This window comes from Ahaetulla prasina, chromosome 1, assembly GCF_028640845.1.
Source record: "Ahaetulla prasina isolate Xishuangbanna chromosome 1, ASM2864084v1, whole genome shotgun sequence".
Classification (NCBI taxonomy): Eukaryota; Metazoa; Chordata; class Lepidosauria; order Squamata; family Colubridae; genus Ahaetulla; species Ahaetulla prasina.
In genome coordinates, this window is record NC_080539.1 from 373,819,936 (window position 1) to 373,843,889 (window position 23,954).

A 23,954-nucleotide genomic window follows, 5' to 3' on the forward strand; every position below is an offset into this window, starting at 1 on the left:
TGGGCAAAGAGAACCTGGTGGTTTCTATATCCAGGTCTCCAAACCTATTCATGTTCGGTGAGCTAGCTTTGAAAGGGGCCAGCCCAGTTATAGCAGCTACAAACATTGGAGTGGGGTGCAGTGAGAATTGCATGGAGAAATAGGAGAATGCATCATTCCAGCTTCACAGTTCAGTCCTCCCAGTACCAAATAGTTACTAATTAGACTAATTTTAAGCATATTCCATTTTTTCAGAGCTTAGGTTTCTGATTCCATGGAACAGCTGATGGGGAGATTAAGGCCTGATGACTTCATGGGAATATCACTGCTAGATCAGGTCTGGGCGGTATTTTCTCTCACAACCGTATCCATCCACAACAATACAGGAGCACACAATAGATTCAAACTTAAAGTGAACCGCTCCAATCTCGATTGCCGAAAATATGACCAGTAACAGAGTTGTTAATGCAGAATGCACTACCTGACTCTGTGGTCTCATCCCCAAACCCCCAAAACTTTAACCTAAGACTGTCTACTGTTGACCTCACCCCATTCCTAAGAGGTCTGTAAGGGACGTGCATAAGAGCACCAGCGTGCCTACCGTCCCTGTCCTAATGTTCTGTTTAATTGTATTCATTTTATGTATTCAATTCATGCTTATACTTATATATATTATTTAATATGTATTCAACAAAATAAAATAAAAAAAATAAAACTCAGAAGCCCGCAAATAAAAGATTAAGGTACATGTTGCCTCCTACTGTTGCTGCTTGTAATGTCAGACAAATGGTTGTCCAATCTCTTGAAAACTTCCAGTGTTTGAACACCCAAAACTTCTGGAGGCAGGTAGTTCCACTGGTTGGTTGTTCTCACAACCAATTTCCTATCAGGAAATTTCTCCTTAGCTCCAGGTTGCTTCTCTCCTTGATTAGTTTCCATCCATTGTTTCTTGTCCTGCTCCAGGTGCTTTGGAGAATAGCTTGACTCCCTCTTCTTTGTGGCAACCCCTGAGATATTGGAACACTGCTATCATGTCACCCCTTCTTTTCATTAAACTACTCTTAAAGGTCTTCTGAACTGGCTGTGAACACCACATATTGTGGCATCATCCACGGATTGATTACCTGCTTCATGGAGAAATACATTTTCTTTTTGGGTTCTATCTTATTTCTTGTGAAAATTGCCAATTATTCCTGGTCTATAGTTTTCCATTAGTAAACCAGGCACCAGCCCCTCAGAGGACCTCCTCTGCAGTCCTATGATGGCTCAACTCACTCAAGAAACTTGGATGGACGTCATCAGAAGCTTTTTGAAAATCCAAGTATACCATGTCAACACTTCCATCCCATAATTTGGTTTACCAGATTATTGTTATGCGAACATTTACAGCGGCCGACCTTCTTGCCCTGCGAGATTCCCCTCTCTCGCGGGTTTGGCCCTCCACATTATCGAGGGCCCATCTTGAGGACGGGTTTTGGAACCCCGAGAGGTGGCATGCCAAAAATAGGAGACTCAGGGGATTTTTAATTAACTGTTTTAATCGGTTTTTTAAGGGGAGTTTTAATGGGAATTTTAAGGGGAGGGTGGGAACTGACAGGTTCGGGTTGGGAGGGGTAGGGGATGGGGGGGGAAACCCGTCAGGGAGAGGGCTAGGTCCACCATGTGTTCGCGGCGGTAACTTAATAGGTCCTGGGGTTATGGCGGGCGTCGTTCCAGTTTGTCAGGGTCGAGCTATTACTACGGTAAGTGGGAGAGGCAGATATGACGGAAGGGGGGCACATCAGGTTTGGGGCTCGCCCTCGCTGTTCTGACGATTGCGTGCTCGCCCCAGAAATTTCCCGTGACCAGTGGCCAGGGTAATCGGGACCTGGGCCTCGGCTGATTCTATGTAATGCCAGGTCCGGCGGTTAATAAAGCCCCTGATTTCAGATCTTATTCAGGAAGGGACCGCGGACGTTATGGGCATTATGGAGACCTGGCTGGGCACCAAGGGGGTTCCCCTAGTGGAGATGTGCCCACCAGGTTTCCGAGCATTCCATCAGCCGAGGCCCAGGGTAGGGGTGGAGGTGGTTATCATTAAGGAGAGTCTTGAGCCGAGGGAAACCACTGTGCCTCAGATAGCTGGGTGTGAATCCTCTTCGTGAAGTGGGGTCGTAGAACTCAGGTGGGCTTGTTGATCACGTACCTGGCTCCTTGCTGCGTGACTACAGCCCTGCCTGAGCTGTTGGAGTTGCTGGCGGGTTGGCAGTTGAAACCCCCAGACTGTTGGTCATGGGGGATTTCAATTTGCCATCAGCCGGCGTAGCATCCTCGGCAGCTCAGGAGTTCATGGCTTCCATGACGGCCATGGACCTGATTCAGTTAATTGGCGGCCCTACCCCCGTCGGGGGGGGTACCCTAGGCCTGGTTTTTATCTCTGGCCAGTGGTGTTATGGTCTGGTTTTAAATGATTTAGGTGTTGAACCTTTGTCATGGTCAGATCATTTTCTCCTTCGCCTAGACTTTCTGACCGCTACCCACCACGCAGGGAGACGGAACCAATGCGCTGGTTCCGCCCCAGGCGCCTGATGGACCCGGAGAGGTTCCTGACGGAGCTTGGGCCGTTTTCCGAACACCTGGCCCACGACTCGACTGAAGAGCTAGTTGCGGCCTGGGAACGGGCCGCGGCTGGAGCTTTGGACCGTGTCGTGCCTTTGGGGCCTCTGACCCGGCGTCGGCCTCAACCAGCTCCTTGGTTCTCCGAGGAGCTGAGGGAGATGAAGCGCCGGAGAAGACGCCTAGAGAGTGCCTGGAGATCCAACTGCTCTGAGGCTGACCGGACACTAGTTAGGTCCTATAGTAGGACCTACCTAGTGGCAATGAGGGTTGCGGGCCCACGCTTCCTCCCTCATTGCGCCGGCAGATAACCGCCCGCCGCCCTGTTTCGGTGACCCGCCGCTCCTTCAACAGGAGGGGCGGGAGGACCCCCTACAAGGGCGTGCCGAGGAGTTTAACGGTTATCTATACGACAAAATCGTTCAGCTTCGGGACGGATTGGATCAAAATTGGGTAGATCCAGGGGAGGGTTGTGAGGGCCATCTTGTTGAGGTGGTTTGGGATGACTTTGATCCTGTGGCTCCGAGGACATGGACAGGTTGCTGGGTAGGCTGAACGCCACCACATGTTTACTGGATCCGTGCCTCCTGGTTAGTACTGGCTACTCAGGAGGTGACACGAGGCTGGCTCCAGGGATTACAAATGCTTCTTTGGGAGGGGTCTTTCCCGGCCTTGAAAGAGGCGGTGGTGAGACCCTCCTCAAGAAGCCTTCCTGGACCCAGCTGTTTTAGGAACTACCGCCAGTCTCCAATCTTCGCCACGGCGAAGGTTGTAGAGAGTGTGGTGGCATGTCAGCTACCCCAGTACCTGGATGAAGCTGTCTATCTAGACCCGTTCCAGTCCGCCCGCCCGGATACAGTACGGAGACAGCTTTGGTCGCACTGGTGGATGATCTCTGGAGGGCCAGGGATAGGGGTTACTCCTCTGCCCTGGTCCTATTAGACCTCTCAGCGGCTTTTGATACCATCGACCATGGTATCCTGCTGCGTCGGTTGGAGGGTTGGGAGTGGGAGGCACCGTTTATCGGTGGTTCTCCTCCTACCTCTCTGATCGGACGCAGACGGTGTTGACAGGGGGCAGAGATCGACTCAAGGTGCCTCATGTGTGGGGTGCCGAGGGTCGATTCTCTCACCCCTCCTGTTCAACATCTATATGAAGCCGCTGGGTGAGATCATCAGTGGCTTTGGGGTGAGATACCAACTGTACGCTGATGACACCCAGCTGTACTTTTCCACCCCGGGCCACCCCAGTGAAGCTGTCGAAGTGCTGTCCCGGTGTCTGGGAGCCGGACGGGCCTGGATGGGGAGGAACAGGCTCAATCTTAATCCTCCAAGACGGAGTGGTTGTGGATGCCGGCACCTCGGTACAGTCAGCTGCAGATGCGGCTGTCTGTCGGGGGTGAATCATTGGCCCCGATGGAGAAGGTACGCAACTTGGGCGTGCTCCTGGATGGTCGGTTGTCCTTTGAAGACCATTTGGCAACCGTCTCCAGGAGAGCATTTTATCAGGTTCGCCTGATCCGCCAGTTGCGTCCCTTCCTGGACCGGGGTGCCTTATGCACAGTCACTCATGCTCGTTACCTCTCGCCTGGACTACTGCAATGCTCTCTACATGGGGCTCCCTTGAAGAGCACCCGGAGACTTCAGCTAGTTCAGAACGCGGCCGCTGGTTATCGAGGGAGCGCCTCGAGCTCCCACATAACACCTATCCTGCGCAGACTGCACTGGCTACCTGTTGTTTTCGGGTGCGCTTCAAGGTATTGGTTACCACCTTTAAAGCGCTCCATGGCTTAGGACCGGGCTATCTACGGGACCGCCTACTGCCGACTTCTATCTCCCATCGTCCAGTACGGTCCCACAGAGAGGGGCTCCTCCGGGGGCCGTCAGCCAAACAGTGGTGGGTGGCGGCCCCGGGGGGAAGGGCCTCCTCTGGGGGAGCTCCGACCCTGTGGAACGAACTTCCCCTCGGACTTCGACAATTACCTGACCTTAGGACCTTTCGCCGCGAACTTAAAACTTATTTATTTCGTATGGCTGGACTAGCCTGATTTTTATTTTTATTGGATGGGTTTTTAAAATTTTGTTATTTTACGGGGGAGTACGTTTTTTAACATTTTTGGGCATTTGAATTAGTTTTTTAAGGGATGTTTTTAATTACTGTGTGTATTTATATTTTATCTGCCTGTTCACCGCCCTGAGTCCTTCGGGAGAAGGGCGGTATACAAATTAAAATATTATTATTATTATTATTATAATTGTTGATACCTTGAAAGACCTATCTTGCTGACTTTTTCTTACTTTTTCCCAACTGGTCAAAGAAGTGACTGCTCCTCTTCACCTGCCACTTTCCCAAACCTGGAGATCAGCTGCCTGAGATGAAAGGCTTTTAACTTTGAATTCAGGGACCTGAGATCGTCAAAAGGGTTGGCTCTGCCCTTTCAGGAAAAGGGAATTAACCCTGCAGATCGATCCATTTTTCAAAAGTCATCGTCAAGTCCTGCTATGCTACAGCCAGCAACTGGTTCTCTTCCTGACTGGTGAGGTTGAGAGGTATATTTAGAACATGGAACATAGAATCATCGAGCTAGAAGGGATCTCGGAGGTCTTCTAGTCCAACCCGCTGCTCAAGGCAGGAGACTTACACTATCCCAGTCCAATGGCTGTCCAGTCTCTTCTTGAAAACCTCCATTGATGGAGCAACCACAGTTCCAGGAGGCAAGCCATGCTACTGATTAAACCTGTATGGAGATTCTCAGTCATCCAGATCATGGCTGTCGCAAAGGTGCTTTTTCAGAAGGCAACTGGGCTTTGTTTTTCCTTGAAGACGTTTTGCTTCTCATCTAAGAAGCTCCTTCAGTTCTGACTGATGGTTGGAGGACAGATGGAAGGATTAGTTCCCCTTTCACTATCTAGTCAGAACCGAAGAAGCTTCTTGGGTGAGAAGTGAAGCATATTTGTCAAGGAAAAACATAGTCCAGTTGCCTTTAAAAAAAAAAAAAAACACCTTTTGAAAATTCCACTTATTAATTGTTCTCATGTCAGAAAATTGTTCCTTTCTTCTAGATCAGGGGTCCCCAACCTTGGCAACTTTAAGCCTGGAGGACTTCTGGGAGTTTGAAGTCCACCAGGTTAAAGTTGCCAAGGTTGGAGACCCCTGTTCTAGACTGTATCTCTCTGACAAACTTCCGTTACTTCTTGTCGTGCCCTCACATGCTTTGGAGAATAAAGCAATTTTTTCTTTGTGACATCTCACGTACTGGAAGACAGTTATCACCTCCCTCTAAATCTTTTCTTCGATAAGCTAGACATAACCAGTTCCCTCAGGCGTTCATCATACAATTCAATCTCCAATCCTCTAATCATCTTTGTTGCCCTTCTCTGCACACTTTCCAGGGTGTCAACATCTTTTTTTAAAAAAAAATATATCAGGAGACCAAAACTGGATGCACTATTCCAAGTATGGTCTCGGTATAAAGCGGTACTATCACTTCTCGTGATCTTGATGCTATCCCTCTGTTCATGTAGCCTAGGACTTGCACTGGCTTTTTTGGCAGCTGCAGCACATTAGGGCAGGCTTCCACATCTGGAAATGGAGAACGCTATTCTCCAGCGGCAAGTAAAATAGAGGCCATTCGGATTTGCAGAGAGGATAACAAAAGCTATGTCTGTTTCGTTGCCTGCTCTGAGATCTCGGAGGCACGATAATTCGTTTTTAAATCAATCTCAGATGTGCCTTATTTTCCTTTGCCGAGAACACAAATATGTTCCGGAATACAAGTATCAAAATGAGGCCTTTGTTGAGATGGCTGTAATAACAGAATCTTGCAAGTCTGATTGTGCAGGGGGTTGGGCTAGAAGACCTTTCTGGGCTGCATAAACAGAGGGATAGAATCAAGATCACGTGAAGTGTTAATACCACTCTATAATGCCTTGGTAAGGCCACACTTGGAATATTGCATTCAGTTTTGGTCGCCACGATGTAAAAAAGATGTTGAGACTCTAGAAAGAGTGCAGAGAAGAGCAACAAAGAGGATTAGGGGACTGGAGGCTAAAACATATGAAGAAAGGTTGCAGGAACTGGGTATGTCTAGTTTAATGCAAAGAAGGACCAGGGGAGACATGATAGCAGTCTTCCAATATCTCAGGGATTGCCACAAAGAAGAGGGAGTCAAGCTATTCTCCAAAGCACCTGAGGGCAGGATAAGAAACAATGGATGGAAACTAATCAAGGAGAGAAGTAACTCAGAACTAAGGAGAAATTTCTTGACAGTTAGAACAATTAATCAGTAGAACAATTTGCCTGCAGAAGTTGTAAATGCTCCAACACTGGAAATTTTAAAGAAAATGTTGGATAACCATTTGTCTGAAATGGTGTAGGGTTTCCTGCCTGGGCAGGGGGTTGGACTAGAAGACCTCCAAGGTCCCTTCCAACTCTGTTATTATTATTATTATTACCTCCAAGATCCCTCCCATCTGTTATTCTGTATTCTGCTTGTCTTCTTCCACGTTTTTATTTTTATTTATTTATTTATTGGATTTATATAATATATATAACAACAGAGTTGGAAGGGACCTTGGAGGCCTTCTAGTCCAACCCCCTGCCCAGGCAGGAAACCCTACACCATCTCAGTCAGATGGTTATCCAACATTTTCTTAAAAATTTCCAGTGTTGGAGCATTCACAACTTCTGCAGGCAAGTCATTCCACTTATTAATTGTTCTAACTGTCACGAAATTTCTCCTTAGTTCTAAGTTGCTTCTTTCCTTGATGAATTGCTTCTTGTCCTGCCCTCAGGTGCTTTGGAGAACAGCCCGACTCCCTCTTCTTTGTGGCAACCCCTGAGATATTGGAACACAGCTATCATGTCTCCCCTAGTCCTTCTTTTTATTAAACTAGACATACCCAGTTCCTGCAACCATTCTTCATATGTTTTAGCCTCCAGTCCCCTAATCCTCTTTGTTGCTCATCTCTGCACTCTTTCTAGAGTCTCAACAAAAATTATATTGCTGCTTATTCGCCCATGGGGACTCAAAGCAGTTTACAGAATATAAGACCACATTTAAAATAGTAAAAACTAACAAAAAGAATAAAATAGATTAATATAGTACAATATAACAAAATCACCCCCTGCCCTGGCGACACACGAGCCATTTAATGGGCTCCACCCGCTCTGGGTTCCCCAGACCTGCTGGCAGAACCAGGTCTTCAGCACCTTCCAGAAGAGTATTAGAGTGGGGGCCGTTCTAATCTCTGGGGGAATGAATCACTTCCAAATGTTACCTAACTGTTCTGGACTTTAAAAATAGAAATAGCATGGCTATTACTGTACTAAGAAGTACTTACGTTGCAGAGCAAACTTGTCATTTACAATTGTTCTTTCTCTTCTCAACTGTAGAACCACAATGTTAATCTTAGCCCATCTGTCTACTAAGATAATAAAACCAACGTTGGTCTCCGAATACAAGTACGACCGCAGTTGAGCCCAAAATTTATGTTGCTAAATGAGGCATTTGTTAAGTGAATTTTGTCCCATTTTACGACCTTTCTTGCCACAGCTGTTAAGTGAATCACTGCAAGTGTTAATAACATGATTGTTAAGTGAATCTGTTGGCTTCCCCATTGACTTTGCTTGCCAGAAGGTTATCATAGGCGGTCACATGACCCCAAGCCTGCAACCATCATAAATGTGAGTCAGTGGCCAAGCCTCTGAACTTATAATAATAACAACAGAGTTGGAAGGGACCTTGGAGGCCTTCTAGTCCAACCCCCTGCCCAGGCAGGAAACCCTACACCATCTCAGACAGATGGTTATCCAACTTTATTTTATTTATTTATTTATTTATTTTGTCACAACATCATACAAAAAGATTATATAGTATATAAACATATATATGAGTAAATATTAGGAAGTATAAGCATATATATATATATAGGAAGAAGAAAAGAAAAACAATAGGACAGGAACAGTAGGCACGTTTGTGCGCTTATGCACGCCCCTTATGGTCCTCTTAGGAATGGGGTGAGGTCAATAGTAGAGAGTTTTTGGTTAAAGCTTTTAGGATTATGGGAAGAGACCACAGAGTCAGGTAAAGTATTCCAAGCACTGATGATTCTGTTACAGAAGTCATATTTTCTGCAATCTAGATTAAAGCGGTTGACATTAAGTTGAAATCTTAAATTTAAACTTTAAATTGGTTGCTCTTGTATTATTGCAATTAAAGTTGAAGTAGTCTTTAACAGGAAGGACATTACAATAGATGATTCTATGAGTTAAACTTAGGTCTTGTCGAAGGCGACGTGACCACGGTGATGCCTCAGTGGTTGTGTGAATAACAATAAGTCACTTTTTCAGTGCTCTTGTAGCTTTGAACAGTCGCTAAATGAACTGTTTTAAGTCAAGAACTACCAGAAGTTATGCGTAAGGGTGTGTAGAAGCTGCTCAGTGGCACTAAGCAACATTCCCAAGCTGAAAGGACTCCTCCCAGCATCAGATACAAACGATATCTACAAGAACAGAAAGACTCAAATTACAGAGGACTGAATGCAGGACAGGTGTCAAATGACTTTGTAGCTGGATATAGTCAAGTCACGATAAAATAAATACGGGTATTGTGTTTCACAAAAATATGCGCCGTGTGGTTTCTTGCCTCTACTGTATTATCTGCTTAAATGGTGCAGAACCGTAACTAAGCAAACACAAACATTTCTGCTTTCTGACAAGTGGGAGAAATGGTTATGAGAGTACAATACAGAATACTAAGAGATTTAAAATTATTCTAGGAACGGTTTACAATGAGAGTAACAATATTGTGAAGCTGAAAATATGCAGGAAAAGTTTGAGTAATTCCCAGCCTTTTCCCCTGTCATATAAATTTAGTAAATTATTTTATTTAAAGCATCCCCCCCAAAAATTCCCTAATTTTATTGGGATAACCTGAAACCAAAATAGTATTTTTGGCAGTATATTCATTTTAATCGTAGCGATCCACCCCCCCTCCCCCCCCCAACGATGAGATCTGTAAATTTTTCCAATTTTCTAGGTCTTTTTTTATTTGTTGTAGAATTTTATCGTAGTTGTCCTCCTTGATTGAGGAACATTTAGGTTATCTATGATGTACATGTTTAAATATTTCCTAGAGCTCCTAGATGAAAAACGTGATTCTGTTTTTTTAATGTTCCCAACAGTTAAAATATGGAGATATTTTAAATCTGTTTTTCATGCTAATTCCTTCATTCAATAAAATTTTAAATTTTGGAAAGAAAGAAAGAAAATATGCAGGAAAACCTCCATTTGGGATGTTAAAATCGTTGCACATCAACATAGCATGCGGCATAATAAGAGAAAGAAATACAAGTGGTCCTTGAGTTACAATGGTTCATTTAGTGACCAAAGTTTCAACAGCATTGAAAAACATGACTTGTGACCATTTTGCACACTTACAACCATTGCAGCATCCCCCGTGGTCATGTGATCAAGATTCAGATGCTTGGAAAACTTGACTCATATTTATGATGGTTCAACGTCCTGCGATATAATCACTTTTTGTAACCTGACTAGCAAAGTCAATGGGAAAGTTAGAATCACTTAACAATCGCCTTACTAGCTTAATAGCTGCTGAGATTCACTTAACGGTGGCAAGAAAGATCGTAAAATGGGGCAAAGCTCACTTAACAAATGTTGGGCTCAATTGTGGTTATCAGTGGAGGACTACCTGTATTGGATGAAATTGGATTATTTTGTGCATGCTACCTGAAGCCACTTAGAAACCCAACTTCCACCTGCCTGACTGGCTTTGCAAACACAATGCTCACACATGTTTACTCCAGAGGAAATCTCACTCCAATTAGAGCTGAGAACACTGGAAACATTGCGGTAAGATGGATGGGGAAAAGCGAGCTCTGCTGATGTGTTTGCACCCCCCGAGCCGGGCCCCCTGCCAGAAAGTGACTTGGAAAGTGAGGGGGAAGGGCCATCAGGACTTACCTCGGGAGCACCGGCTTCCCTGGCTCAGCTCCAGGAGCCAGAGACAGGCCAGGTGGAGGAGATAACGAGGCCTCCGTCCCCTGACTCTTCCCCTCCCCAGGCCACGCCTGCAGACCCAGCTGATGGCAATCAGGCCTGGCTGGACCCTAGGTTTTGTAGGCAGGAGAGGCAGGAACAACAGAAGCAGGGGTGGGGCAGGCCTAGGAAGTGCTGAGTCATGGAGCCACACCCCACAGGATATAAAAGCAGCAAGGGCTGCTATACCTCTTCGTAGCAGGCAAATCAACTGCTTAACTAGAGCTGAAGTACTGTTTGCTCCTGGGTGACTCATCGGCATCAAGGGAGATAACAGAGTCACTTGGCAAATGCTCACTAGCTTGCTGCCAGAGCTGATAGTGCCGGCTAATTAAGCCATAGCTCAGACGGAGGTGAGGGGGGACAGAACAGCTGAGCTCTGCGAATCCTCGGGCCGATGAACCACCATTTGAGGGGTCTTCGGACAGGAACTGTCCTGTAGGGACGGTGAAAAAGGAGCACCTTAGACGACCGAGAGGAACTGGCAAGTTGCTCGGCGGTCAGAGGAAACCCCTTCGACTCAACAGCGGGGAAGATGGCTATGGCAGCCATCACTAAGCTGGGGCAACCAGACCAAGTTATTGAGCAGGAGCAGTGAATTGGACGAAATATCAAAGCTGGGTGAGTGAATACCAACTCACAAAAAAGCACTCTAAATTTGACATTTGCACACACAAAAAAAAATTGGCGGTGGAATAGCGGTTAAATTGAGAAGGACTGTAAACATAGCAAAACAAAAGAAACAGAAGCAGTACCCAAAGACCCGAGAGAAATTTGACTTTTAAAATTGAAGAGACCCCTCAAACAAAACAGAAAGAAACAAAACCCCTAATTAAAGCCGGAAATTTGGATAATTTGGAAACTTTTAAAACTGGTTATAGATTACAAAAAGGAAAAAAACGGAGGATTTAAAACTGCAACATGGTGGAATAGCTCTGATTTTCTTTTTCCTCTACGAATTGGAATTAAGCAAATTTGGATATGGATTTTAAACAGGACTAATTGGAAAAAATAAAAAGTTAAAACAAAACAAGGCGCGGCTCTAAATAAAGGAAACAAAATGGATACCTTTGCTAATTGTGGATTAGAACTGGGGATTTTAAAGTGACACCCAAAGGCAGAAGAGAAAATTACAAGGACTAGCGGCTATTGTGGAAAAATTTTCTACGGCAGTGATAAGGCTGGTGAGAACCGAAAGGAAGGATTTTGTCAATAAACTGTTGGACTTTGATAATGTTGTGGAAAGATGAGACACAAGCCAGCTCCTCTGGGAAGGAAGGGTTTATTATTGCGCAGGTTCAGGATACAGAACAAAGCTGAGGGTCTGAACAAAGTCAAGGGATTTCCAACAGGGCTTTATATACCGTTCTGCTACGTGTAGGCTGCATATACATTATCTTAGCATGTTACATTCCATATATGGCTATAATTCCAAGAAATGAATATTGGGGAACTGATACTAGACATGGGGGAGGTAACACAAACATGTTAATAACGATAACAGGATGTAGCTACAGAATATGGCTATCTGAGCTCAGCACATTTAGGGGTGGTGTATGGCCATACATCAGGCTGAGAAAGCAGTTTCCTTAATATAGCTGACAAGGCATTTCCTTTGCTTGGCCAAAGTTTTCCCCAGGGTTTGGGGCCTGTACCCGTACCTTGATTCTCACGCTGCTTTCGCAAGCCACCTTAATCCCCCCTTTGTTACTCATCTCAATTTTCGAGAAGAGTAACATATTCAGGTTCCTCGGTGACCGTACGCTCCAACTGCCACATAGCCATGACCTGGGCCGCAGCTTTTCTCTCAGCTAACAAGGATACACTGTTAGAAATAGTTCGCACAAAGATGGGCATTACACAAGGTATGATTACACTGCCGGCAGCGATTAAGCCTATGAGAACCACGATTGCTTGTAAGCCTGGTAACTTGGGAAACCAGGTACCAAAGATCTCTTGGAGGCTGAAATTCTTTTTCCATACCTGGTCGGGATTATGAGTAAGCTGCTGAATTTCAGTGGTCAACTACTTTATGACTTTTCCTGTTTCATCTATTTGCAGACAACAATTAGAAAGGTTAAATTTACCACATACACCTCCTTCCCGGGCTAAGATGTAATCTAGGGCAAGTCTGTTTTGATACACTGCCGTTCGCAGCCGGTCAGTGGTGTCTGATAGTATGCTTAGGGCATTACTGATTCTTACTCCCGCCATATCAAGGACTGCTTGCAGCCTGATAAGGCGATTAAGTAAATAGACCGGAGTACGATAGCCCCAAGAGCCATCTTCGGCCCAGGTTGCCCTACCATAGGTACACACAATTCTTTCATAGATCCACTTTTGTTCTGTAGCGGTATCATGTTCCTCATTTCAGCTAGATTTTTACATGGAAAGTCAGAAAATGCTGAAGCGGGATTGGCAGTGTTGTATTTTATGGACCTTTTTTTCCTGCCCCCCAAATGTTCATATACGGGTACACCCAATACCTGTCTTGATTGAATAGGCAAGAGGAAAAAGGAAGGTTTAATCCATCCTAAGACGCAGGAGCCTGACCAATCATGGGGCAACTGTTCATATGCCAGCTTCCCACAAATCCAATACATGTTTTCTGGGGCTGCCCATACCCGGTTAGGATCAGACGCATTAAGGTAGGGTAGGAATGTCACATTGAATTTCTCAGGTTGTGAGTTGTTTCCCGGCGACTGCCAGATAGTATATGTTTCATCCCAGAAACCAAGACAAATCAGGTTACCTACTTCGTAGGACCCATTACGGGTGAAACAGTTGTTTCCTACCAGGTTCGTTGTTAGCGTCCACATGATGTCCTGACTCGTTCTCCTAACCGAGATATTGCCAGCCTTTGACATTTGATTGTATAGTGTGGGGGCTGCTTCTGTTGCTTCCCAAGGCCATTGTTCACCCATATTAGTACCTCCACACACAAAACAATTTTTAACAGTTAGGGTTCTAGCAATATCTTCTGCCATGGCTACAAATAGGTTTTTAGCAAAGGGACTGATGTCGATGGGGTTTTTTTCTAATTCCTGGAGTTTGTCATATATGGTCTACCCCAATGTTCTGAGTTGCCCATCATATACAGTTTCGATTTTAATGGTGAGATATGTGATGGGATCTAAGCCTGTGCTGTCAATCCCGAAGCCATAGCTCACCAATGGAGGGTGTGATTGTGCTATTTCCATTATGACAGTGTTTCCAGCCCCCCTTCGGAAGGATGTTATATGTGGACATCCCTTATAACCGCCACCTGTGTAGTCACACACACACTCCCATCCTGAACACTGAGTCATCCCTGCACACGGCAACCAATGATTTGGATTTCCATATGCCCACTGAGTATTTACCTCGCACAAATACTTATGGTTATGATAATAGGCCTTTTTCCAGGATTCAGTCCCACAGGGAGTACCTATACCATATGATAGTGCCGTGCATGCATCAAAGTTGAGAGTGGCTGAAGTTTGTGAACCTTTTAGAATCGTGGTATAATTAAGGAAATACAATCTACCAGAACCATCCGGATTTGTCCGAATAGAACTTTTCGGCAATCCCATGAAAAGAGTAAAGTTAAGACGGATAGGTGTTGCAGGATTGTAACAAATTACTTTCTGGCCATCCTTGCAGTAACTGTACATAGTCTTATTATAAACACAATTATAGTTCAAGGGCTTGCATGTTTCGGGAGCTTGTGTATGGTAGATTAGGGTGTTAATGACCATCTTTCCTATTCTGGCTTTGGTAATGCAAGGGGTACAATCTTCCTCTGGTGCTGGTGTGGGGCGTGCCTGTAAATGCCTCGTCATGCGTGGAGGACTGGGTAGTCCTATCGGCTTAGGAGACCTGTGGTCCATTGGCACATTATTGCCTCTTACCAGTGCTATAGCGAAACACAACATTAGCAAACTACCGATCTTCATCTTCATCCCGTTTTCCCCCGTGCGTAGAAAGTCAGCTTCCGGAGTGACTTAGCAGGGGTCTTCACCACTGTGCGTAGAGGAACCTATTGCCGGTAAGGTTTCAGCAGAGTGGCCACCTTGAAGCTCCGTTTCGGGTTGAGTGTTGGGAGTGTTGTAGAAAGACGAGACACAAGCCAGCTCCTCTGGGAAGGAAGGGTTTATTAAAATGCGCAGGTTCAGGGTACAGAACAAAGCTGAGGGTCTGAACAAAGTCAGGGGATTTCCAACAAGGCTTTATATACCGTTCTGCTACGTGTAGGCTGCATATACATTATCTTAGCATGTTACATTCCATATATGGCTATAATTCCAAGAAATGAATATTGGGGAACTGATACCAGACATAGGGGAGGTAACACAAACATGTTCATAACGATAACAGGATGTAGCTACTGCTAGAAAACAGAATATGGCTATCTGAGCTCAGCACATTTAGGGGTGGTGTATGGCCATACATCAGGCTGAGAAAGCAGTTTCCTTAATTTAGCTGACAAGGCAATTTCCTTTGCTTGACCAAAGTTTTCCCCAGGGTTTGGGGCCTATATTCGTACTTTAATTTTCAAGCTGGATTTGCAGGCCACCTTAGTCCTCCCTTTGAAACTCATCTCAATTTTCGAGAAGAGTAACATATTCAGGTTCCTCAGTAGCCATACGTTCTAACCGCCACATAGCCATGACCTGGGCCGTAGCTTTCCTCTCAGCTAACAAGGACAAACTGTTAGAAATAGTTCGCACAAAGATGGGTAAAATACACGGGAGTAACACACATCCAGCCGCTATTAGGCCAATAAGACCTACAATTGCTTGCAACCCTGGCAGTTTGGGCCACCATCCAGAGAACGTATCACTTAAATTAAGACCTTTCCATGTTTGAACAGGCACATGAGATATTTTTACCATTTTATCCGTAATTTCTTTAATGACCTTACCACTTTCGTCTATCTCAATACAGCAATTAGTTAGGTTGAACTTCCCACAAACTCCACCTTCTTTTGCTAGGAGGTAATCCAAAGCCAGTCTATTCTGCATGATATAAGTTCGTGACTTAACACTCTCTCGGGCCAATTGGGTGAGACCTTTTACCGTCTCATTTGTTATGATCTCCACCACTGCCTGCAATCGAATCAACCGGTTCAGGATATACACAGGGGTCCGATAGCCATACATGCCATCCTCTGCCCATGTAGCAGGTCCATAAACCTGTATGATCCGTTCGGCAGGCCATTCTTCTTCGCCCCAACGATTCTGATTACCTCCAACATTAACCTGTGATATCAATGAGGTATCCACATGTCTCTTCCGTCTTTTCTGATTCCCCACTTCATCATATACAGGCACACCTAGAATCTGCCTAGTCTTCAATGGGAGGAGAAAGAACCCTGGTCTAATTATACCTAGGACGCATGCACCACACCAATTACCAGGTAGGTATCCGTAGGCCATCTTTCCACAAATCCAGTACAGTCCGTCAGGTGCAAGCCATCCCAAGGTTTGATTATCCGGATCTGTCAAGAACTTTGTCAGTCCCCTGACACCAAACAGAGCTTGTTCATCAATACCTTCCGAGGCATTGTCACCCGACCACCATACCTTACTTTCCCATTTTCCGGTGCATACGAGGTTTCCCACCTCCTTACACCCTGGAATGGTTCTTCTCTTAAAGCAAACATGGCCTACCAGATTGGTGGTGAGCGTCCAGTCTCCATTTTTCCCTTTGGTGTAGGAAAGATTTTCTTTTTGGTCCATTTCCAAAACTTTAGAATAATTTAATTCTTGGGCTTCCCATGGCCATTTTTCACCCATATTAGTTCCACCACAAACAAAGCAATTAGATACATTTAAAGTATGTGCAATATCTTCAGCTAATTTAACAAAGGTATTAGTAACGTATTGTGGGATTTCTGGTATGTTTAATTTTTCCATTTCTAAATAAAAGGACCAAAACAATCCCTTTGTATCATACAATTTTTGAATGCGTTTAGTAATCTTCCATCTAAGTGTCACGTGTGGATCCACTCCTTTCCCATAGATCCCCAAACCATATAAACCTTCCCAAGTTTTTGTAGGGGTGCAGGTGAGTTTAACAGGATTACATCTGTTTCTCTGGCAATTGCTGGTGGCAACCCCAGTTTCCAATTTACATTGTTGGTTCCCTGCTGGTGGATCTCCAGACCACATAACAACACAAGACCAGTAGGAGCAATAACTATAAGTGTCCCGATCATAACATTCCCCTTTGCTATGACATAGATATTTTCTTTCTAACATATAGCTCTGTTCCCACTGTAAAGTTCCGCATGTAGGCTTCAAGCAATTGCGATTGATAGCCATACATGCGTCAAAGCTTATCTCTACCTGCTTATTCAGGGAACGAAACTCTGTCTTATTTAACAATTCTTCTCTCCCACATTCAGTTGTGTAAATGGACATTTCAAATATGGTAATACTCTTGGCCTCTGCAGGATTATAACATTGGATCACCCCATTTAACTTGCACATATGATAAATGGTCTTATTCACCTGGCAAATACCTGGAATGTTCATTAAACAGCCATCCGGCTTCCTGGTATGGTAAATGAGGGTGTTTGATACCTTAGTTCCTTGAATTGTTACTCGGATGCACGGGCCACAGTCTTCTTCTGATGCTGGTGTGGGGTGTGCTTGTAGCTTCCTCGCCAAGCGTGGAAGACTGGGTAAACCTTGTGAACCTGTCAGCTTAGGATGCTTGTGGTTTGCTGGCACTGGAGGGATAGGGAGCACATGTGTGTGTGTTGTTTGGATCAGGGGTGCATGAGATGGTGGTTTGTAGCTGGATGGTATCCTGAAGCACACAACACCCTGTGGCCCGCTACACCTTCGGTATGTTGTTGTAACGTTCCCTTTTCTGAATGGCCAGCCATATGTACAAGGGGGAAGGTCAAACTGATTACATTCCTTAGGTATTTCAGACCACGAGGTCACCCCCCCGTACTTACTCATGCATTCTGTACAGGGAGCCAGCTCTCTTCGGTTCCTTGTCTTTTTGGGTGTTTTGGTTCGTCTGCCTGGGGTTGTATTTATGGCTTGGCCATAGGCTTGGGGATCAATGCGGAGGATACAAATACCATTCCATCCTGGTTTTAGCTGTGTAACTAAGGTGATGCGTTCCCAACCCCAGAATAATGGGGGTCCACAATCTAGCACTATCGGTACCACTCCCTTATAAGGGGCCTTAGAGCACATTCCTTTCCTGAGGACATACCCCACATATTGACAGGCTTCTGGATTTACTGGTCGTCTGACACGACACGCCTCAGTGGCAATCCTATCGAATACCTGAGGGTACTGGCATGGGTGAGGCAAAGTTCCTGTCCAGCATTCAGGGGTAAAGGTTAGAGGTGTAGGTCCCCCACACTCACCGGTACCGATGGCATATGACTGGGTGATTCGGGGTCTCTCCTCAGGGGGGCTCCATTGTCCCATATTGCGGATACATACATCATTGCCTCCTACCAGCGCTATACCAACGAACAACAGTAACATGAACCCCGTCTTCATCTCTGTCATCTGTACGCGACGCATACATGGCTCTAATGATTGGGCAGGTTTTAAGAGTATAATAGGAAGGCTTCCCCACACGTACCACCTTATAATGTGCCAATACATCTTCTATGATCTTAATATCACACTCTGTGGTGCATCCGGTACACAGAACACAATCAATACAATGAGCACAACAACCACAAAGACACCTACAAAACCAGCACAGCCAGGAGGTAACGGATTATCTCACTTTTTGTTTCCTTTGGTTGCCGTCTTCTCCCGTGCGTAGAAAGTCAGCTTCCGGAGTCACTTAGCAGGGGTCTTCGCCACTGTGCGTAGAGGAACCTATTGCCGGTAAGGTTTCAGCAGAGTGGCCGCCTTGAAGCTCCGTTTCGGGTTGAGTGCGTCTATTGGGGATTCTCCTGGGATTCACACACGCATTTCTTATGATGAAGGTAACACATATAAAAATCCCTAACACAACTACAGTAATGGCCAAATGAAAATAAAGCGTATTTGAAAACTTCCGGTGGCGCCACCTTCTTCGCTGAGTTCCTAATTAAGGGGCTCTGTACTGAACATCGTAAAAGCCAGGAAAAGCCGGCTTTAATCTCTTTCCCTGGATGAAAGGAAAAAGATAAGAGCTGCGGGGGTGTGGTGGTAGACCTCCCCAGGGGCTTTGTTTTTTATTAAACAGAGCCCTGAGGGTTGAGTCCCATAAATCACCCTGCCACAAGCTCCGACTTCAGTGCGCTCCTGCAAACGCAGGAAAAGAAGAAAGTGTCCATCTCTGCTAATTGTCTTATCTTTATGGATTTCTATAAGCAGACGGAATAAGCACGAGTGAACAACTACTGGATTGCAAGTATTTTTGATTTCCTGACTTCTACCCTTTTAAAAAGAGAAACTTTTTTTTCTTTGTTTTAACTGACTGTTTAAGATGGCGCCTGAAAGGAAGTGAAAGTGAAGAATGGAATTGTAAATAGCCTGTGTAACTAAGAAGCGTTATGTGTGGATTTTAATGAAGTGAAGTGAGCTCTCCTATACTTAAAAGGGAAAAGAGAAGTCTCTAGATTTTTATTTTGTGAATTTAAAAAAAACCCAAAACTGAAATGGCTACTAAACCACCAAAGACTGGGGGTAGAAGGGGTTCTGAACCAGCCTTAGAAGATTTGATTAAAGAGCAAGGGAAAGTGTTTGAAGAAAGGTTTAAGGAGATTATGGATAATAATGAGAAAATAAGAAAAGAAATAAAAGAGAATAATAAAAAAATAAGAGAAGATATTTTGATGGCTTTCCAAGGTTTGGCAAAAAGACTGGAGGTGGTGGAGGAGGAGGTGCAAGAAATTGCTCAGTCAAATCAGCAAATAGAAAATAGAATGGGGGGAATGCAAATCAAATTGGACAAAAATGAAGATCAAGTGGTGGTGATGCAGTATAGAATGATGGAAGGAGCTCTGAGAATTAGGGGCTTGAATGAGGAGAAAGGGGAAGATTTTAAAAAATTTTTATCAGAAGCTCTGCCTGAACTTATTGAACTTGATCCACAAGAGGTTGCTTATCAAATTGACAAAATTTATAGAGTTAATTCCTGGATTGCCAAGCAGAAGAAACTTCCTAGAGACATTGTGGTTTATTTTTTGAAAAGAACAGTGAGAAATCAAATTTTTCAAGTTGCATTTCAGAAAAAAATGAAAATAGGAGAACAGGAGCTGAAGGTTTTGAAAGAGATTCCTCCCAAGATGTTAAGGGATAGAAAGGACTTTACATTTTTTACACAAGAACTTAAGAAATACCAGATTCAATTTAGATGGGAGGTTCCAGTTTGAAAGTGTATTATCAAGGAAGAAGATATCGTATTGATACAGTGCTTAAGGCCAAAGATTTTCTTTCTACCGTGCTGAAACTTGAAATAGAAATAATAGAAAAAAGAATTCAAGAGACTCGAATGGGTGTGGAAGCTGAGGTGATCCCAGTGATGGTACCATCTGAGGAACAACCACAAGAACAAAGACTGATGAGGGGAGCCCTTAAGTGTAAAGAAAAGGAGCAACAACTCAAAGTAAAGTTCAGGATTCTGCTACAGAAGCGGTGGGAGGAGCACGGCCGAAGATACGGGAGGACGATCTTCAGCTGATCGCTCAAAAGCTTTAGCAGGCCAGTAATGGCAAATAAAATCTTGACCTGGAATGTCAATGGTTTGAATTCAGCTCGGAAGAGAAGAAAAATATTTCATTATTTGAAACAATTTAGAAATGATGTGATTTGCTTACAAGAAATACATATTAAACTATCAGATCAAAAGTACTTAATAAACTCAAAGTTAGGTAAACATTTTGTTGCCTCAGCGTTGGACAAAAAACATGGCATAGTGGTTTATTTGAGAAAAGATATACCAGCCAAGTTAATAGAGGCAGATATTCATGGAAGATATATTGCTATTGAACTTACAATAGAAACAAAAAAGACCCTTTTGTTTGCTATATATGCACCCAATCAGCAACAAGAAAAATTTTATAGAATGTTGTATGATAAGTTGATTCTATGGGATTATAAATCGTGTATTATATTAGGAGATTGGAATGGAGTAATAGATACACGAAAGGACAAGAGAATTTTTTCTAAGAAGATACCTGCACATGCAAAGCTGCCTAAATCCTTTTTTGACATGATAGAAGATTTTGAGTTGAGAGATGTATGGAGACTGCGGAATTTGGAGGAAAGAGACTATACTTTTTTCTCTGATAGGCATCAATCCTTCTCACGTATTGATTTTATTTTAATTTCTAATGATTTGCTTTTTAGGGTGAAGAAAACTAAGATATTTCCAAGATGTTTGTCTGATCATAGTCCTGTTTGGATGGAACTGCAATATGGAAAGGAGGTAGAAGAACTTGGAGATTAAATGAAAATTTGTTTAGATATCAGGATAATGTAAATCAATGTAAAAAGCAGATGAAAGAATTTTTTGATTATAATTTGAATAACGAAACATCGATAGAAATGGTTTGGGACGCCAGTAAAGCTTTTATGAGAGGTGTATTAATATATATTAATAATAGACAGAGAAATAAGCAACAAAGGCAGCGAGGTATCTAGAAGAGGAAATTTACAAGAAACAACAATTATTAATACATAACCCATGATCAAAAACTTAAAGATGCAATAAAGTTATTACAGAATCAATTTAATACGATAATGGCTGATCAGGTGGCAACAAATATACAATATGCCAAACATAATACTTTTTGTAATGCAAATAGACCTGGTAGGTGGTTAGCATACACCTTAAGGAAAAGACAAAAACAACGTACTATAGAAAAATAGAATATAAAGGTAAAGAGAGATATCAACAGGATAAAATTAAAAAAGCTTTTTTAGAATATTATACAAATTTATATCTTAAAGATAATATATTGAACAGGGATATTGATAATTATTTGAAGGAATATAAGGTTAAAAATTTAACTTTAGAACAAACGGATGAACTGAATCGGCCTATAACCTCTGAAGAAATTATTTTGGTAATTAAACAATTAAAAATGGGGAAAACTCCTGGTACGGATGGGCTCACAGCTAGTTATTATAGGAATTTACAGGATGAGATGTTAGGTCCACTTAAGGAATTATTTAATCAGATACAATTAGGAGGGGGAATTCCCCCCTCATGGAGAACCTCTTTTATTTCATTGATACCAAAAGAGGAACAGGATTGTTCTAAACCTGGGAACTATAGGCCAATCTCACTTTTAAATAATGATTATAAGATTTTTGTTAAAATAATAGCTAATAGATTAATGTTGATTTTGCAGCGAAGAATTCATAATGATCAATCTGGATTTATAAAAGGGAGACAGATGAGGAATAATGTTAGGCAGATTGTTAATTTACTGGAGTATTTAGAAAAGAAAAATTTTATTCCAGCAGCATTTATTTTTCTCGATGCAGAGAAAGCTTTTGATCGATTGCATTGGGATTTTTTATTTAAATTAATAGAAAAGATGCAATTTGGAGATGGTTTTACAAGAATAATTAGGGCAATTTATGGAGAGCAAACAGCACAGATTATAATCAATGGTAGCTTAACAGAACCTTTTAAGATTGCGAAAGGAACAAGACAGGGATGTCCTTTATCACCATTATTGTTTATTTTAACTCTAGAACCATTATTGGATAAAATACAAGAAGTAAAGGAGATAGAGGGAATTAGAGTTAGACAACATGAATATAAGCTAAGAGCTTTTGCAGATGACCTGGTGATTACTTTAACAAACCCTATACTAGTAAATTTTTGTTGGAAATAATTGATCAATATGGGAAGGTTTCAGGGTTTAAGGTAAATCAGAAAAAGACAAAAGTGATAATAAAAAATATGGCCAGACAACAGAAAGAAAAACTAGAGGAAATAACAGGATTTGAAATTGTAAAGAAGGTTAAATACTTAGGGGTTTATATTACATCGTCAAATGTGAAATTGTATAAGAATAACTATGAGGTTTTATGGTAAAAAGTTCAGAAGGAGTTGATTGTTTGGAAAAAATTGCAATTATCTTTGCTGGGGAGAATTGCTGCTATTAAAATGAATGTTTTACCTAGATTTTTATTCCTCTTTCAGATGATACCAATAATTAAGAAAGATAAGAATCTTGAGGAATGGCAGAAGGGAATTAACAAATTTATATGGGAAGGTAAAAAAGCTAGGGTTAAAATGAAAATAATTCAAGATTCTCGGGAAAGGGGAGGTTTAAAAATGCCCAATTTTAAATTATACTATGAAGCAGCTGCTCTCTCTGCAATAAGTGATTGGTTTAATTTAACGGAGGAAAGAATTTTGAATATAGAAGGTTATGACTTGCTATATGGATGGCATGCATATTTAATTTATGACAAAAAAGTGGATAAAGCCTTTAAAAATCATGTGCTAAGAACTGCTCTTCTGCGTGTTTGGAAAAAATACTCTTATAAACTAAATTATAAGGTTCCTATATGGGCAAGTCCTAGACATACAATAGAGAATATAAATATAGAACAGAATCAGGAAATGATTACATGTAAAGATCTTTTGTATACTGAAAGAGGTAATTTGCAATTAAAATCTCTGCACGTACTAAAAGAAGGAGGGAAAAATTATACTTGGTTTCAATATGAGCAACTATGTGCTAGATGGAAGAAAGATCAGAAAATTGGTATAGAGCAGAACGAGGGAAATTTGGTAAAGTAAATTAGAAATCAGTCTCAGGAGCATATAAAGAGATTGTATAATGTGTTACTCGAAATAGATTCTGAAAGGGACTTGGTAAAGGACTGTATGATAAAGTGGGCACAAAATTTTCAGGAGCCAATATTATTGGAAACTTGGGAAAAAATTTGGGTTAGAAATGTTAAATTCACGCAGGCACAGAATCTGAGGGAAAATTTTTATAAAATGTTTTATAGATGGCATTTAGATCCTAAGAAATTATCATGTATGTATCCAGATATGCAAGCAAAATGTTGGAGATGTAATTGTGATGACGCTACATATTTTCACATTTGGTGGACTTGTAAGGATATAAAGGCCTTTTGGATAAAAATTTGGTGGATTTTACAAAATGTTTTGAAAAAGAAGATAAAGTTCCTGCCGCAATTTTTTCTGTTGGGAATTATTACGGATTGTACAGTAATTGAGACTAAATTGATTTTAAATCTAATAACAGCAGCAAGATTACTAATAGGACAATACTGGAAGAAAAAAGAAGTACCTACAATAGAAGAATGGATATTGAAAGTTGCCAATTTGGCTGAGATGGCGAAGATATCAGCCTTTTTGAAAGACAATACGCAAGA

At 42.6% G+C, this 23,954-nt stretch overlaps 1 protein-coding gene across 1 annotated transcript in view; it reads right to left on the reverse strand.

Annotated features, from left to right (window-relative positions):
- Positions 1-23,954, reverse strand: part of LOC131188395 (cathepsin J-like) — a 41,750-nt gene that overhangs the window by 13,207 nt on the left and 4,589 nt on the right. Inside the window, exon 2 of the mRNA XM_058163644.1 lies at positions 18,379-18,550. The gene's annotated coding sequence lies outside the window, so the exon portion shown is untranslated. The remainder of the gene's footprint in view (positions 1-18,378; positions 18,551-23,954) is intronic.